The sequence below is a fragment of the Anas acuta genome, chromosome 1 (genome assembly GCF_963932015.1).
Source record: "Anas acuta chromosome 1, bAnaAcu1.1, whole genome shotgun sequence".
NCBI lineage: Eukaryota > Metazoa > Chordata > Aves > Anseriformes > Anatidae > Anas > Anas acuta.
Genome location: NC_088979.1, coordinates 72,005,296 through 72,020,729, shown reverse-complemented (window position 1 = coordinate 72,020,729; position 15,434 = coordinate 72,005,296). Strand labels below are relative to the sequence as shown.

At 36.6% G+C, this 15,434-nt stretch overlaps 1 long non-coding RNA gene across 1 annotated transcript; it reads right to left on the bottom strand.

Moving 5' to 3' along the window:
* Window positions 1–584: 584 nt before the first annotated feature.
* Window positions 585–13,253, bottom strand: LOC137850156 (uncharacterized). Its single transcript, XR_011092305.1, has 3 exons — window positions 13,113–13,253; window positions 11,359–11,423; window positions 585–1,076 (listed from the first exon to the last, which is right to left on the bottom strand). It is a non-coding gene; the product is annotated as an uncharacterized lncRNA (long non-coding RNA).
* Between the last annotated feature and the right edge of the window lie 2,181 nt (window positions 13,254–15,434).

Below are 15,434 nucleotides of genomic sequence, written 5' to 3'. Positions count from 1 at the left end.
ACATTCAAGATACATTATAAGGAGTTTGAGGTCTGTGGATACGACAGGAGATAAAGTGAGAAGAAAAAGGTAAATATATAGATTTGGCTTAACTGGTTATGACAAACTCTGAAGAAGCCTGAGGTAAGACACTAAAGCATCAGACAAAGAAGCAGAATTAATCTCATGTAGTATATTAGCCACTTATAGAAATTTAATTGGCAAGGTCACTTTAGTAGAGATCTCAGTGAAGTAAGCAATGCAGAGGAGACAAGGAAGTTTTGGTCCATACACGCAAGCACATAAAAATAACCCCATTTCACTTCTGTTGTATTTCTTCTCTTCAACCATTAGTTATACAACTTTAATATCACCTCTTAGATTTAGAGCAACCCTTCCTATATCTTTCCAAAGTTACTCAGGATGTGAAGACTGATGTTTGCCAATTTCTGTCCTGAATAGTAAATAAGGTTTTGTCAAAAAAAAAAAAAAAAAAAGTTAAGGTCTCTGTTATATATACTTCTGTGGCAAAGAATATAGTGAAGAGTGATAATTTTGATGGTACCTAATGCTTCTGAAATTAGGGAAGGTATTTGAAAAAGTTATAGAGGACAAAAGGACAGAAAAAAAAAACAGAATAAATCAGGAAGGCAGGAAAGTGAAGTCATGCTATCAGATTTTTTTTCTTATTAATATTTTATTTTGCATTTGGTTGTAGAAAGGAAATAAAAGGGAAAATCTAAAAACAAAATCAGATTTGGATTAAAAAAAAATCAAAAGGTACTTAAAAGATAAACATAGATCCAGTTTTAGAGCAAGAATCAGTGACATGAATTGCAGAGCTTTTGTTGTTGATGATGATGTTTTTAATTAATAAAAACAGTTCTTCTTGTGAATCTTCTTCACATGCTCTGCCTACTCAAAGCTTTTACATATTTCTGTACTCACTTCCTCAGGAGTAACAAATTTCTGCAATCAGCTCCCTTTGTCTTGAACTATTTTTTCTTCTTTTCTGACTGTGTGCCATATCTTCTTGATTGAGTAGAGCTTTCTTTTCTCTTCTGGCATAAAATGAGACATAAAAGAAGTTTTGCTGACTGCAAATAAGAAAAGGCAATCTGTCAATTTCTTCACTGAAAGCAATACTGAAGGTAAAAGTTCAAGGCAACACTGAAGGTAAAAGTTCCTTTAAAAATAAGCTTTCTGATTTTTTGCCCAAGTGATCTAATTACCATGCGGACAATGAGACCAGGAGACAGAAATTCCTCTTCCTCTGTCATAGGTTTTATGTGTTATTTACCCATTTATACGTTGAAGCAGATAGAAGAACCTACTCAGGTTCTCATGTCCTGTCAAAACTTATTGAATATTGGATGTTAACATGCTAGAACACAGGAAGATGAAAATTGTGGGGATTTTCAGATGTTTTCAATTGAATATAATTTATTAGAACAAGTGGAAATCATCATTCTGTATCAAACATTGTTTAATATTGATTTCCATCATATTCATATCATATGATGAACTGGGGTGGAAAGAAGGCAGTTTATACTGTTTTTATATATGAATATATGAATAAGCCAAGTCAGTGCTTCTACAATACAGACCTCAAGACCTGGTGCCAGAGGTGGGTTACAGAACAGGAGATGCAAGAAAGATTGCATCTCTGCATGTAATCTGAGGCACTTCTAAGATTTCTTATGCCCTGTCACTTAAGTTTCCAGATGTTTCTGGAAATGTTTCCTAAAAAGATACTTCCTAAAAAATGTTTCCTAAAAGATGTTTCCTAAACCTTTGCCTTTAGGAAAGTCAGAGCAACACTCTATAAGCAATCCCACACAATTCTTTGTGGAAGCCACATTGCGTTCGTTACATTGTCTAAGCTTATATATGGATAATGCCTGTATTAAAGCTAAATTTGCTGGTGTAATTTATTTGGCCAAACTCTTAGTTTTTAGTTTAGTAAGCTCTAATGTTTACTGTGGGGTTCATTTAATTAACCACTTTTTCAATTAGTAATATATTAACGTCATGATAGAAGTGGTTTGTGAAATCAATTAGCTTGATTTTCCTTGAGGCAGAGATCAATATTGTACTGTAATGGCGTATGGATTCTCCAAAAAGAAAAAACAAACAGAGAAATGAACAAACAAAAACAACAACAACAAAAAAATGCTAGTCAATATTGTTAACTGTTATTCCCATATATTAACATTTATATGCAGAGGAAATCAAATTGGATTTTGAAATTGATGATTTTACCAGGGATGTGTGGGGCAGAGGGAGGATATTGTTTTCTTGGTGATGCATATTATTCACATTACGATGTAATTCCAGACAGACCATCTCTATTAAGATGTTAAATGCAGTTGTTCAGAAACTACTTGTTATTGAGAAATTCCAGTTTTCCATATGTTAAGAGAAGGTCCAATGATCATAAATGAAAGGGGAAGATTAGAAAAAAACAAAACTTTATCTTCCAAATAAATTAGGGATTTCCTTCTCATGAAGTCACAATTATTAGCAATTATTATTGCTAAATGGATGAACCTTTTAAAGCAAATAAATACAACTTTATATTATTGGTACTGTTCCCTTCCCAATAAAATTTGGCCCATTTCTTCTTAAGGGTAAAAAATATGAAATATTTACAGAATCACAGAATCATTTAGGTTGGAAGAGACCTCCAAGATCACTGAGTCCAACCTCTGACCTAACACTAACAAGTCCTCCACTAAACCATATCACTAAAGTCTACATTAAACGTCTTTTAAAGGCTTCCATGGATGGTGACTCCACCACTTCCCTGGGCAGAAGTGGTGGAGTCCACCACTCCACCCATTCCAATTCCTAACATTCCAATGCCTAACAATCCTTTCAATAAAGATGTTTTTCCTAATATCCAACCTAAAGATCCCCTGGCACAACTTCAGCCCATTCCCCTTCGTCCTGTCACCAGGCACATGGGAGAATAGACCAATCCCCACCTCACTGTATTGAAACTTTCTGTGTAGTGGTTTAACCTGGCAGGCATCTAAGCCTGTGGGTTGAGATAGATACAATTTATTAAGAAAGAAAAGAAAGGATAACAACAATAATAATAATAATACTGTGTACAAAACAAGTGATGCACAATGTAATTGCTCACCACCCACTGACCGATGCCCAACATATCCCCCCCCCCAAGCAGCCAGTTCCTTCTCCCTCTCCCCCCCTCCACCAGTCCTAGCCAGCTCCCTCATATTAATTGTTCATCATGACATCAGATGGTATGGAATACCCCTTTGGACAGTTGGGTTCAGCTGTCCTGGGTCTGTCCCCTCGCAGCTCCTGCTGCACCACCATCCTGCCGGCTGGCAAGGCAGTGTGAGAAGCTGAAAAGTCCTTGGCTTAGTGTAAACACTGCTCTGCAACAATTAAAACATCAGCATGTTATCAACATTCTTCTCATCTTAAATCCCAAACACAGCACCATACTAGCTTCTAGGAGGAAAATTTACACTATCCTAGCCCAAACCAGGACTTTCTCCTATAATACCAGAGTAGCACAAGGGAATGCAAAGGATAGAAGATAGAAGTAATAAATTATTTTTTTTTCCCCTGAAGAAACACAAAACTTCCTGTGGCAACCACTGAAAATAACCTAAAAATAAACTTCATGCAATTATTTCAGTCTATATTCATAAAGTTATTAAGCACAGAACTTCTGTCTGGTTACTCCTTTGAGAAAAAGCTGTGTTAGGAGAATAAATAAGAATTTACTGAATTAATACTTTTGTTTGCTTGAGTAATCTCGTTTCCTCAGTGATACAGATAATGAATCAGTGATCAGTAAAACCCTATGGGAAGTGAAAATATGACAACTGTCATCAAGTCTTTTTAACTGATATACAATTACAAAAAGCACTGTAATTTTCCTGTACACAGATATTGTCTAAAGAGTTTAAGAATAGAGACATTATCTCTTTAAAATATATATTATCAAAGGTGAGGATGAAAAAATCACCATGCCTTAAATGACAGTCCTGGTCTCTAGTCCTGGTCCCCAGTTGTCCTGGTTTCAGCTAGGATAGAGTTAATTTTCCTCCTAGGAGCTGGTAGAATGCTACGTTGTGGATTAGGATGAAAAGAGTGTTGATACCACGCGGATGTTTTAATTGTTGCAGAGCAGTGCTTACACTAAGCCAAGGACTTTTCTGCTTCTCACACTGCCTTGCCAGCCGGCAGGATGGTGGTGCAGCAGGAGCTGCGAGGGGACAGATCCAGAGCAGCTGACCCAAACTGGCCAAAGGGTTATTCCGTACCCTCTGACGTCATGCTAAACAATAGATAGGGGTGGCTAGCTGGGATGGGGGGGGCATCTGCTCAGGGATAGGCTAGGCATCGGTCAGCGGATGGTGAGCAATTGCATTGTGCATCACTTATTCCATATACAGTAGTAGTAGCAGTACTATTATCGTTATTATTTTTTTTTTCCTGTCTTAATAAACTGTCTCTGTCTCGACCCACAGGCTTCATTTTCCTATTTCTCTCCCCCATCCCAGAGAGGGAGGGGGGAACGTGAGCAAATGGCTGTGTGGTGCTTAGCTGCCAGCCGGAGGAAACCACAACAACAATGTAGTCATGTAACCAAATTAAAGCCAAAACTTTCAGCCCAGTCCTTGACCTGAATAGGGAGTGAGGATCCGGATCCTGGCATTTATACATGATGGTTTATATGCAGTCAAAGTAAATACTGCAGTCAGAGGTCATGGCGCTAGATTTTGAAAAGTCCTGCATAAAGAAGAGATCTCAGAAAAGCAAATTTAAATAACATTAAAGTCAAGAAAAGTCATTCTGATTGCTATATTATTTATCGGTCATGACTAGACAGATGAAAATCTATGACAGCAATTTTGCCTGGTCCTCAGTAGCCCTGGTCCCCCTGTCTTAAAAAATTACCAATATTTATTCTTATTTTTTCATACTTTTTTTTTTCAACATTGTTTTGCAATCAAACGGTAACAAGAAATAGTAGATTAGAGCAGTCAAAGGTCAATAAATGAACTAAGACATTCATAAATGGGACCATATAGACACTAAAATCTTATCTTATGACCAATAGGAGGAGAGATGCTTTATACAGATAGCTATCTTAAATTAACCTCCCTTCCCAGTCAAAGAAACTTGTTAAAGATGCGATGAATCAGGCATAGATCGGTATGAGCAAACATTTCCTGCTTTTCATTTTTCCCCATTACTTTACATTTTACATCTGGGCACCTCAGTAACATTTTAATACTCAGTAATATTGATGTTTTTTCTACATATGAATAATTTCCATTTGAATAACAGTCTGTGTCTGACAAATGTAGTATGATAATGTTGCTTTGTCACTGGAGGCAGTGGAGTTCACATCTCCAAAGAAAGAAATTATCATTGGACAGGAAACATAATGAAGTAAAAGTTATTCCTGAATTCCTGCAGGAGACTTCTATCTGATACAATCATGACATTTTAACTGAAAATGTGTAGTGCTAATTAGTAAAAAGTAGAAGTGTAATTAATACTGAGCTATGAATACTTCCCAAGTGTAACACTGCCTGTTTGGACAGAATAAATTGTTACTACTATAATTTCATCTCTGTAATTCCTTAGTGTTCTTTGTTCATAAAAATAAAGCTCTATTTTATTCAAACTAAAAATTTCCAAGTACACTTTGCTCTGAAACACATTTTTTCCACATGTGTATATACAGAAGCTTATGGCTGTTTTGGGGCCATGAAACTCTGGGCTCTGGAGTCTTACATAAGAGGAATGAATCCAGAGCAACTCATGACTGAAGATTGCTTGTGATGTTATGAAAATTAATGCTAGCTACTTGCCAGTTGTTCGTCTGTTCCTTTACAGATTAGTTTGTGTGATCTCTAGCCCCAAGCAAGCCTGAGAGTATTATAAGCATCACAGTCTGGTAGTCTGGCATGTTTTTGAAAATCAGATATTTCTAACCATTTTAATTGCCATCCCCTTGACCTTTTCCATTTCTGCCATAGGTGTCTTTAAAAACCCCAATCTTTAATCAATATTCCATGTGCTGATACATCTTTTTTTTTTTTTTCTTTTTCTTTTTCCCTGTCATTTCCTTATTGATAACTTGATTTATTTTTCTGCTTAAAGCTTGGAAGGCTTCTATTTATACAATTTTGTGACTGTGCCAGAATGATCACTGGTGTCTAAATGGCTTTGCCTGAGTTATTACCACACAAGATGGATCATGCTACCAATAAAGAGCATCTGTAAGGAGGAAGTCAGAAGATGACTACAGTTTGCTACACTAGAAATATAAAGAGATTTTTATACACACAAGGCCATTACCAAGAGTAAATTTTTCTTCAGGTGTGTATGTCAGGTAACATTTAGTAAAAAATATTCAATTTTTCAGTGAATGATAAATTCACTTGCCTTTTATCACTTTTACTCCATCTGGTCCTCCTAAAGATTGGGAAGACTACTAAATAATTTTGGGATGCTGTGATCTTTAACTTTAGTCTTCAGTGGAATGGAAATATCTATGACAACACTTCCTAATTATATATTTGGATAAGAGGAAAAAAAACCATCCCAAATATCTGCCGTATTATTTGTGTCAGTAAAAGTGATTGATCGAACAGATTCTGTTCTGTAGATGTCATGGCTTTGGTACATGGCTGTGCTCTCTGAAAATATTGCTGTGTCTCTTTGTTACTCAATCAGTCAGAGGACTTTCCTCCTTAACCTCTAGCAAGTAAATATGAAGGTACTCTAGGTCTTTAGGACCATAATTCTGTCTCCAGTAGCTACTTATGACATCTTTTCATATCACGATTAACCTGAGAAAATCCTGTGTTTCTTTTTTTTTTTTTTTTCTTCTTCCCATATTACCAAGAAAGAACAGAAAAGGGTGTTAATTTCTTCTGTGACAAGAGTGTCTTTACTTTGAGATAAGACATGGAGAGCCTTAGTGTAATTGTGTTCATTGATTCATTTATATCTCTATTTCTATCTTAGTGACTGCTGTGGGTTAACCTGTATTAGGTGTATTTAGCAAGGTTTTGGTACTAGAGAAGGTAGTGCAGTAGTGGCCTCTCTGAGAAGAGCTGAAAAACAGTCCTATGTCAGATAGAAGCCAGCTCCATCCAGCTCCAAATGGAGCTGGCCAAAGCTGAGCCAATGAGTAACGCTTGTGTAGTGGGTTTATGTGGCAAGGTTTTGGTAGCGGGGGACTGCAGGAATGGCTTCTGTGGGAAGAATTCAGAAGCTGCCCCAAATTAGATAAGGGCCAGTTTCAGCCAGCTCCAAAGGGACCCGCTGCTGCCCACAGATCTGGGCCAATAAGCAATGTTGTTGGCACCTCTGTGAGGGCATATTTAAGAAAGAAGGAGGAAAAAAGAAAAAAAAAAAAAAGAAAAACCTGCTGTGCAACAGCAGTTGGGAGAGTAAGGAGTGAGAAACAGACATGCAGACACCAAGGTCCCTGAAGGAGGGCAGGAGGTGCTCCAGGCACACAGCAGCAGTTCCCCTGTGGCCTGTGGAGAGGCCCATGGGTCCCACATGGAGCAGATCTCCATGCTGCAGCCCATGGAGGAGCCCCTCGTGGAGCAGGTGGATGTGACCTGGAGGAGGCTGTGGCCCATGGAGAGCCCCTGCAGGAGCAGACTCAGTTGAATTCATGTTCCTAAATTACAAATGTACTTCAAAATTCTCACTGCTGTTTATACTTTCTATTGTTTACAGCTCAAGGGTTTTGAGAGCTATAAATGAACAATCATATACTTAATTCTAGAAATAGCACTAATGCAGAAAGAGATAAAGATGTTTGTGGGGAAGAAGGTGAAAGCTTTTACTGCAGATTGTATTTTAGAATAGAGATTGTAGAATCTTAGACTTGTTTGAGTTACAAAGGACCTTAAAGTTTAACTAATTCCACCCCCTCCCCACTCCACCCCTTGCCATGGGCAGGGACACCTCCCACTAGACCAGGTTGCCCAACGCCCAATCCAGGCTGGCCTTAAACACTTCCAGGGATGGGGCATCTACAGCTTCTCTGTTCAGTGTTCAGTCTCTGTTCTCAACCTGTTCAGTGCCTCACCACCTTCTGAGTAAAAAAATTCTTTCTAATATCTAATCTAAATCTACCCTCTTTTAGTTTAAAACCATTACTCCTTGTCCTGTCACTAGTCCCTGACAGAGTCCCTCCCCAGCTTTCTCATAAGTCCCTTTTAGGTACTGGGAGGCTGCTACGAGGTACTGGAAGGCTCCCCAGAGACTTCTCCTCTCCAAACTGAACAACCCCAGTTCCCTCAGCCTGTCTTCGTAGGAGAGGTGCTCCAGCCCTTTGATCATCTTCATGGCCCTCCTCTGGTCTTGTTTTAATACTTCCATGTCCTTCTTGTGCTGGTAGCCCCTGAGCTGAACTCAGTACTCCAGGTGGGGTCTCATAAAGGCAGAGCAGAAGTGGAGAATCACCTCAATTGACATGCTATACGAGCTTGTTTTGATGCAGCCAAGGGTACAGCTGGCGTTCTGGACTCCAAGTTCAAGTGCATTGCTGGCTCATGTCATGCTTCTTGTCAACCCCGAGGTGCTTCTCCTCAGGGCTGCTCTCAATCCATTCTCCACCCAGCCTGTGTTTTTGCTTGGGATTGACCCAGCCCAGGGGCAGGTCCTTGTATTTGGAATACTTAAATTGACTTGAAATACCAGTATACAAAAAAAAAAAAAATAATCAGGAAATTCAGAAAGAAGAAACATACATAGCCTTGACGACAATGAATGGAAATATTACTACATTTAATAGAGTTGTTATTGGAATAAAAAATAAAGGAATGCAACAATGTCTTCACTATAAGAATCATTTTTTTTTCTGTTTGTTTGTTGTTTTTTTTTGCTTTTAACATGAAAGCTAGGTGAAGCCACATTACTGAGATCATGAGTTAGCTGAACGGAGACCTCATGGGCAGTTGCATAGAAAGCAGAGACATGAATGATGAAAAAAGTGATCCAGACCTTAAGACAAACAGTGTTGTTATCAGTTCTTCATGTCAGTTCTTCATGGTTCAGTTTGACAGGTAATGGAATTTTTATTTTACCTTTTCCAGCTTCTCTTAAAACAGTAGACCAGAATATTCTGATTTTGCTTGTGCCAGTACCTTCTTTTTAGAACACTCTATCACAGAATGAATTCTGTGAAATTCTAACACAGAATGAAGTTAGCATATGAAAGTGTGTAGCATATGTATTGTATATAGATTGATATATTTGCAGAATAGCATTCTGTCTGTATTAATGTCATGTTAAAAACAAGCAAAAAGTTTGTAATGGTAGTAATAACTTCAGCATTTTCCCATACTGTGTGATATCATCTGTAAACATCATTATCAGGTTGAATTAAGAAAAAGACTGGATAGAAATGCAAATGGATTTAAGTTGCATTCTGATTTTGTGACAGGAATGAATGTAAATTGTACTCAGGTAGGAAGGTGGTACAAACAGAAGAATTTCTTCTCAGCAAGAAGGAAAGCTAAAGAGAATTTACAAATATATTCAGAAAGCATTCTCACCCTGACTGACACTGCAAAACCTTTGCTTTTTGAACTTTGATTATCATTTTTTTTCAGAATGTATGAGAAGTTATCATACATTCAGTCATAAATTCAAAATGCCTTGGAAGGTTTTTAACCAAGATATTTCATTCTAGATATTTTTAAAGACTGAATTTGCAGAACATTTTCATAGGGAAAAAAAAAAAAAAAAAAAAAAAAAAAAAAAAAAAAAAAAGATTACTTATTTAAAAATAATCACCAAATATTTCTTACAAGATTACATTATGAAATATTTCTCTTGAGGAAGAGTGGAATAAGTGGAATAAAATTTCTAAAGTGGAAGACAATGACTTTTGGACAACCTGTATCTCCAAGAATACTGAACAAGGTCACTGAAGTCTACAGTTCCTCTCTTAAGACTGGTAGACACAAGAGTTTTGATATGTGTGATGAAGAGTTCAGATGACTTTGCCATTCTTTCCTTGGAGAAAACCTTTCCCAAATTTGGAATACATCACCTACCTTCACTTGGATCCAGGTACACTGGTAAATTACAGCATTTTTTCTGCAAATAAAACAGAATAGTTCATAACATAAATCTCATCAACTTGAATTTGGTAAAACTGAGGATTTCTCTGGCACAAAAATTTTCTTTCTATTTATAGAGATTTAGGATTTATTATTTTTTTTAATTTAAACCCTTCTAAGATAACTTTAGCCTTTAAAATATGTAGCTTTTTTTTTTTATTTATTTTTTTTCTTTTCCCAGTGGAAACACACAGATAGTTGGATGAACTTAATGGTATAAATCAAAAAAAAAAAAAAAAAAACAAACAACCAACAACAACAAAAAAAAAAACAGACTGTCTGATTAACTAAGCCTCCTTCTGTATGTGATAATTACTTCTACAGACATCTGTGAAAAGTAATCTGAGGCAGAGTAATTTAGGGATATATTTGTAAAATATAAGAATAGCAACAGAACATATTATGTCCTGTTTAGTCTGAGAAAATCAAAGCATGGTCTCTAAAAATGCTAAAATACAAACAGTGGAGCACGAATAAGAGGTTACAGTGTAAAAATGGAGGATAATGGAAAATACTATATATGGACCAGTCAATGCAGAAGCAGTTAGGATCTGCAGCTACTCCAAAACTGAAAGGGGTTAGAATGGTAAAATCTAATGATTACTAAATCCAAAAAGACAGAAGTTGAGCTGTACGTTTGAGGTTGTCTTCCTTGTTATTCTGTCACTTTACTAGTGGCAACAAGTTATCATTGTTCAAACTGATTGCTGTTTCATGCACAATAAACCACAGCTTGTGTTTCAAACTTGCTGATGTACCATAATAATTTAATTTTTATGACCACAAGGCTGTGACCTCTCACACATTAACTATTATTTTTTTCTGATTGTCATACACTTAAACATGAGCTCTTAGCTTTAAGAAAATATTATTCTTCTCTCTTATTTTCAGGTGGAAATATGAAATGTATCTGGATATGAGTTACATGATAAAAATGCCTGAAAAAAAGATGTGAAGGCTATTTTGTCTTAGCAGCTGTAAGGAAGAGAATGTCCTGCTCAACCCAGCTCTCCTCATCCCCCCACTCCCCACCCCCACCTCTTTTTGTCATATATACATATATATATGTATATGTATATATATGTTTATATACAAACACCATTTCACAACATCATACACCTACTAGAGAATCTCATCTTTTAGCGTAAGTCACTCCCTGTCCACTGTTCTAAAACTTTGATACATCATGAATGTATCAAAACTACCATGGCCTAGATATGAAGAGACTCACTCAAACTTCTTATATTATTGCGTGTCCTCTTGTGGAGACTTCTGACTGCAGCAAGTATGTTTTTGCTATAAGAAGAACAAACATATCACTAAATTAGATGATATTTGTGATGTATTGTGATGGTATTTTTGTACTTGTGAGAGTATTGTATTTTGATTGCCACTGTGTAAAGCAGTAAAAATGAAGTGATTTGCAAAGCAAAGAACCATAGATTTATATATTAGTAAATTTCCAGATATTTCAAATGAAGAAAACTAGCTTTGTATGTGTGGTGGTTTCACACCAATGGGCTGTTAAGTTCCACCATGTTGCTCTTTCACACCCCATCCTCAACAGAACAGGGGGAGAAAATATGATGGAAAAAAAGCTCACAGATTGAGATAAGGACAGGGAAATCATTCACCAGTTACAATCACAGGCAAAACAGACTCAGCACAGGCAGATTAACATAATTTCTTGCCTATTACTAAAAACAGACTAGAATAATGAGAAACTAAAAGCAAACTAAAAACACCTTCCAAACTAAATCCACCCCCTTCTATATCCACCCCTCAAGCAGCTCAAGGCAATGGGGTGCCAGAAGAGACCTCTACTACTAAAACCAAACCACATAAACCCAATACAGTATGAAAATAACTTTACTTAAACAAGCTTTCTAGTTTTGCCAAATTACTATGTCAGTGTTTTATTAATGGACATATTCAACACAGTATCAGGGAATTTACTTCATAATCCAGCAGAGCACCTTTAAAGGGTTTAAAGTAAAACATACAAGTATATATAGATATACATGTATATATTTTTTTTCCTTGGAACATAATACAAAAATTTATCTGGACTTTTTTTTCTTTTTAATTTTTTTCATTTTTTTTTAAGCATAGCAACAAAATCAATAGTTCTTGTATTTCACTGGAGTCATCTCAACAATTCCCTTAGATTCTTTCAGGAAAATAATAAAAATAAATCAATATATATTGTTTTTTAATTACAGTATAAGATCATTGAAATATTAGAGTAACATTTTTCTTCTATTTTTAAAATAGTAGATGGACTTTTTAGTACTTAGATTATTTAAGACAGAATATGTGCTTCATGGTTTTCCACTTATACTAATGAGAAGATTGCACAAAGATAAAGAATAATGAGATCAACAGGATGGATGATATCCTGACTTGACTATTTGAAATTATAATTTTCTGTAGGTGATCTTTCTTGGTAGGATCGTGGTCTCTTAAATGAGCATTGTAACTTGTGTGGAAAAACAAAACAAAACAAGAAAAATCTTAAGACAGAATCTTGAGATTTTTCAGGGAAATGTGATCATTTTAGGCAAGTTGCACTGAGGGGGGTTGTACCTTGTTCAAAGCTATGAGCCAAATAACATGCTTAGTTTTATGTGCTTCCTTTGCTCAAGCCTATATTAAAATTACCACTTAAAAAAATACAAAAAATATAAAATAAAAATAAAAAGGCAAGGCTCTTCATGAAGAAGAAATGGTTTCCTGGTCCTCAATAGAGAGGATGGTACGTATGGTATCCTTTGATGACTGACTGCCGTAAATAGCTATAATGTCATGGGAAGTCATGCTGATAAGAGAAGTGATGAGGATACAGTACACAGTCCACTTCTACATGGTCTTGCTTTCCCTGCTACCTCTGATTCTACTGAGAATACTGGACATGTGGGCAGTGGCAACACCAAACAGTAGTAGCTACAGAGATTCCAAGATGCTATAACATGCATGTCAACTCACTGTGAGCTCTTTTGTAGCCAGTAACTTTAAAATGGCTAATTCTGCGCTGTGGGAAGAGACGTGAGTCTCTGCTTGGCACAGACAGTGAAAAGTCCTGTATCCATCGGAGTTGTCTTTTTCCATTCTGCTTCTTAGTCTTCTTGCACCCAAAACAGTTGCAACCAAGAGAACCATAAGACCATATTTTGATAGCATTATTTATTAATCTTTGCTTTGACATAACTTTTGGGGGACTTCTCTGAGGAAAACAACACATACATGCATATATCCAGGGTTTATTGTCTGAAAAAGGCAACTTCAGCTAAGTGAATTATTGTAACTGATGTCCTGCAGAGAGAACATTTGCTGCAGACAGAATAGGCTTTACAATTTTTATACTTAGAAAGCATTATTCGAGGAGAAAAGTAAGTTTACACTTTGAAATCCTTCTGGTTTATCTTATATATTTAATTACACAAATCTCTCTGCTAAGAAAGTATTTTAAAATGTTTTTGATAACTGTCTTCTCAAAAATCATAGCCAGATGAAGGTACTAATGAATTAATGAATTGTAAAATATGGAAGGAAAGGGAAAAGAAACAAACCCTCATGAAGCCTGTCAGTTATAGCACATTTTGTTAGTGTGATATCTGTGTCCAAAAATCAAAGTCTCACTGTATAAAGGTAAAAGTCATTTAACTGACAAAAGTTCTGAGTGACGGAAAACTGGCATCTGTGAGGTTCTACCTTTGTAGGTTCTCTCTTTGTAGGTTCTTTTTTTGAGAATTCTTACTATAAAACAGCAGTTGAAAAGATTATCTTATAGTGGTACTAAATAATAGAGTGTTCTGTGACATTCAAAGGTCTGGAGCTCCCTGTGGAACCAGTGACATTTGTACAGCAAGTTAGACTGCTTCTGCAAAGGGGAGTGGTGGGAACAGGAAAATGATAGCTTTTTGACAGAATGTTAACTTCAAGTTGTCAGCTTTTCTGAAAGATAACTATATAAAAAGAAAAAAACACACACACACATACACACACAAAAATACAACACACCACTCTAATAATACTTTTAACAAAGGGCCAGATTCTTACATGAATTTTAAACTGACACACATCTACCACTTTTGAAGGTCCCAACTGATGCTCTATCCCTGACAAATTTCAGAGAGGAAATAAATGCCATGTTGGTATGCTGCGGTGACAGATCAGTTGGGTATACTTTCCCAGATGGTATAATGCAGCATTTTATTAAGGGCAGCTTCTTTTTCTTGTCATTGCAACATTTGAAATGGTTTCTGTCTTTTTTTTTTTTTTTCTTGTTGACTTACATGAAAGTTTAAAAACTTTCTCCAGACATATTTGAAGTAAATATGTCTAGCTCAGCCAGTAAGCAGGGTCACTGCCTCCAAATGCCTCTTCCTAATTTATTCCACTACTGTAGTGGAAAAACATTAACAGAGAATTAGATTGTGGGCTTTCTTCACAAATGAAGTGATTTGATCTTATGCATCCTGCATGCCTTTAATAGCAGGCTGTAACACATGCAGAAAAAAAAAAATAAAAAAATGGAGAAGCCACTTCATCCCTCCTGTTGAATGTGGACAAAATTGCAGCTAGACAGTTAGGAGTCATTGGGAAAGAAAGCAGGCAGGCAAGGAGAACCTGTTTTTCTCCTGGAAGAAAGTAGAACTTGGTTTCAGACCTGGATATTTTACATCTACATCTCTTTAGCTAGCTCTCCTTACTTGTGACTTTATTCATTGTATGATAATGCAATTTCAACATGAGGATTGAGAATTTACATATCTATGAAATTTCATAATCCTGATGCTGAGACCTTTCCCTGGGTTATGGGAGTAAAATTCATTCAGACCAAGAAGGGTCTGCTTGGGAAAAATGACACTGGGTTATTGGGTTATCCGTAAAAGTCACTTTGTTCTGTTACTTGCCACCACCCACAGGCTGATACAGTTAGCTGTATGGATCAGTGAAGTGACCCGCTTTGCAGATTTCCTTAGGGATTTAAGCTGAATTGGGCAGTTCTGTATCTAAAATTATATAGCAACAGAACTCAGCTGGAATACAAACATTATCCCCTCAACAGGGCAGCTAAATCCATGTTTGATCACTCAGGCAATTTCTGTTTCTAGGAGCTGGAGACCAAGGCAGTGTTAGAAGTAGACACTTGATTACTGTGTGAACCTTAAATTGAGAGCCCTAATTCCAAACTGAGATGGGTTTTCCACGGTTGCATTTAGCCCCATGGGATGCCTGCCAGCATCTGCTGGGTTTCTGCGTCCATTTGCTTTGTCCTCCTCAAAATGTGCTCAGGCTTTCCCA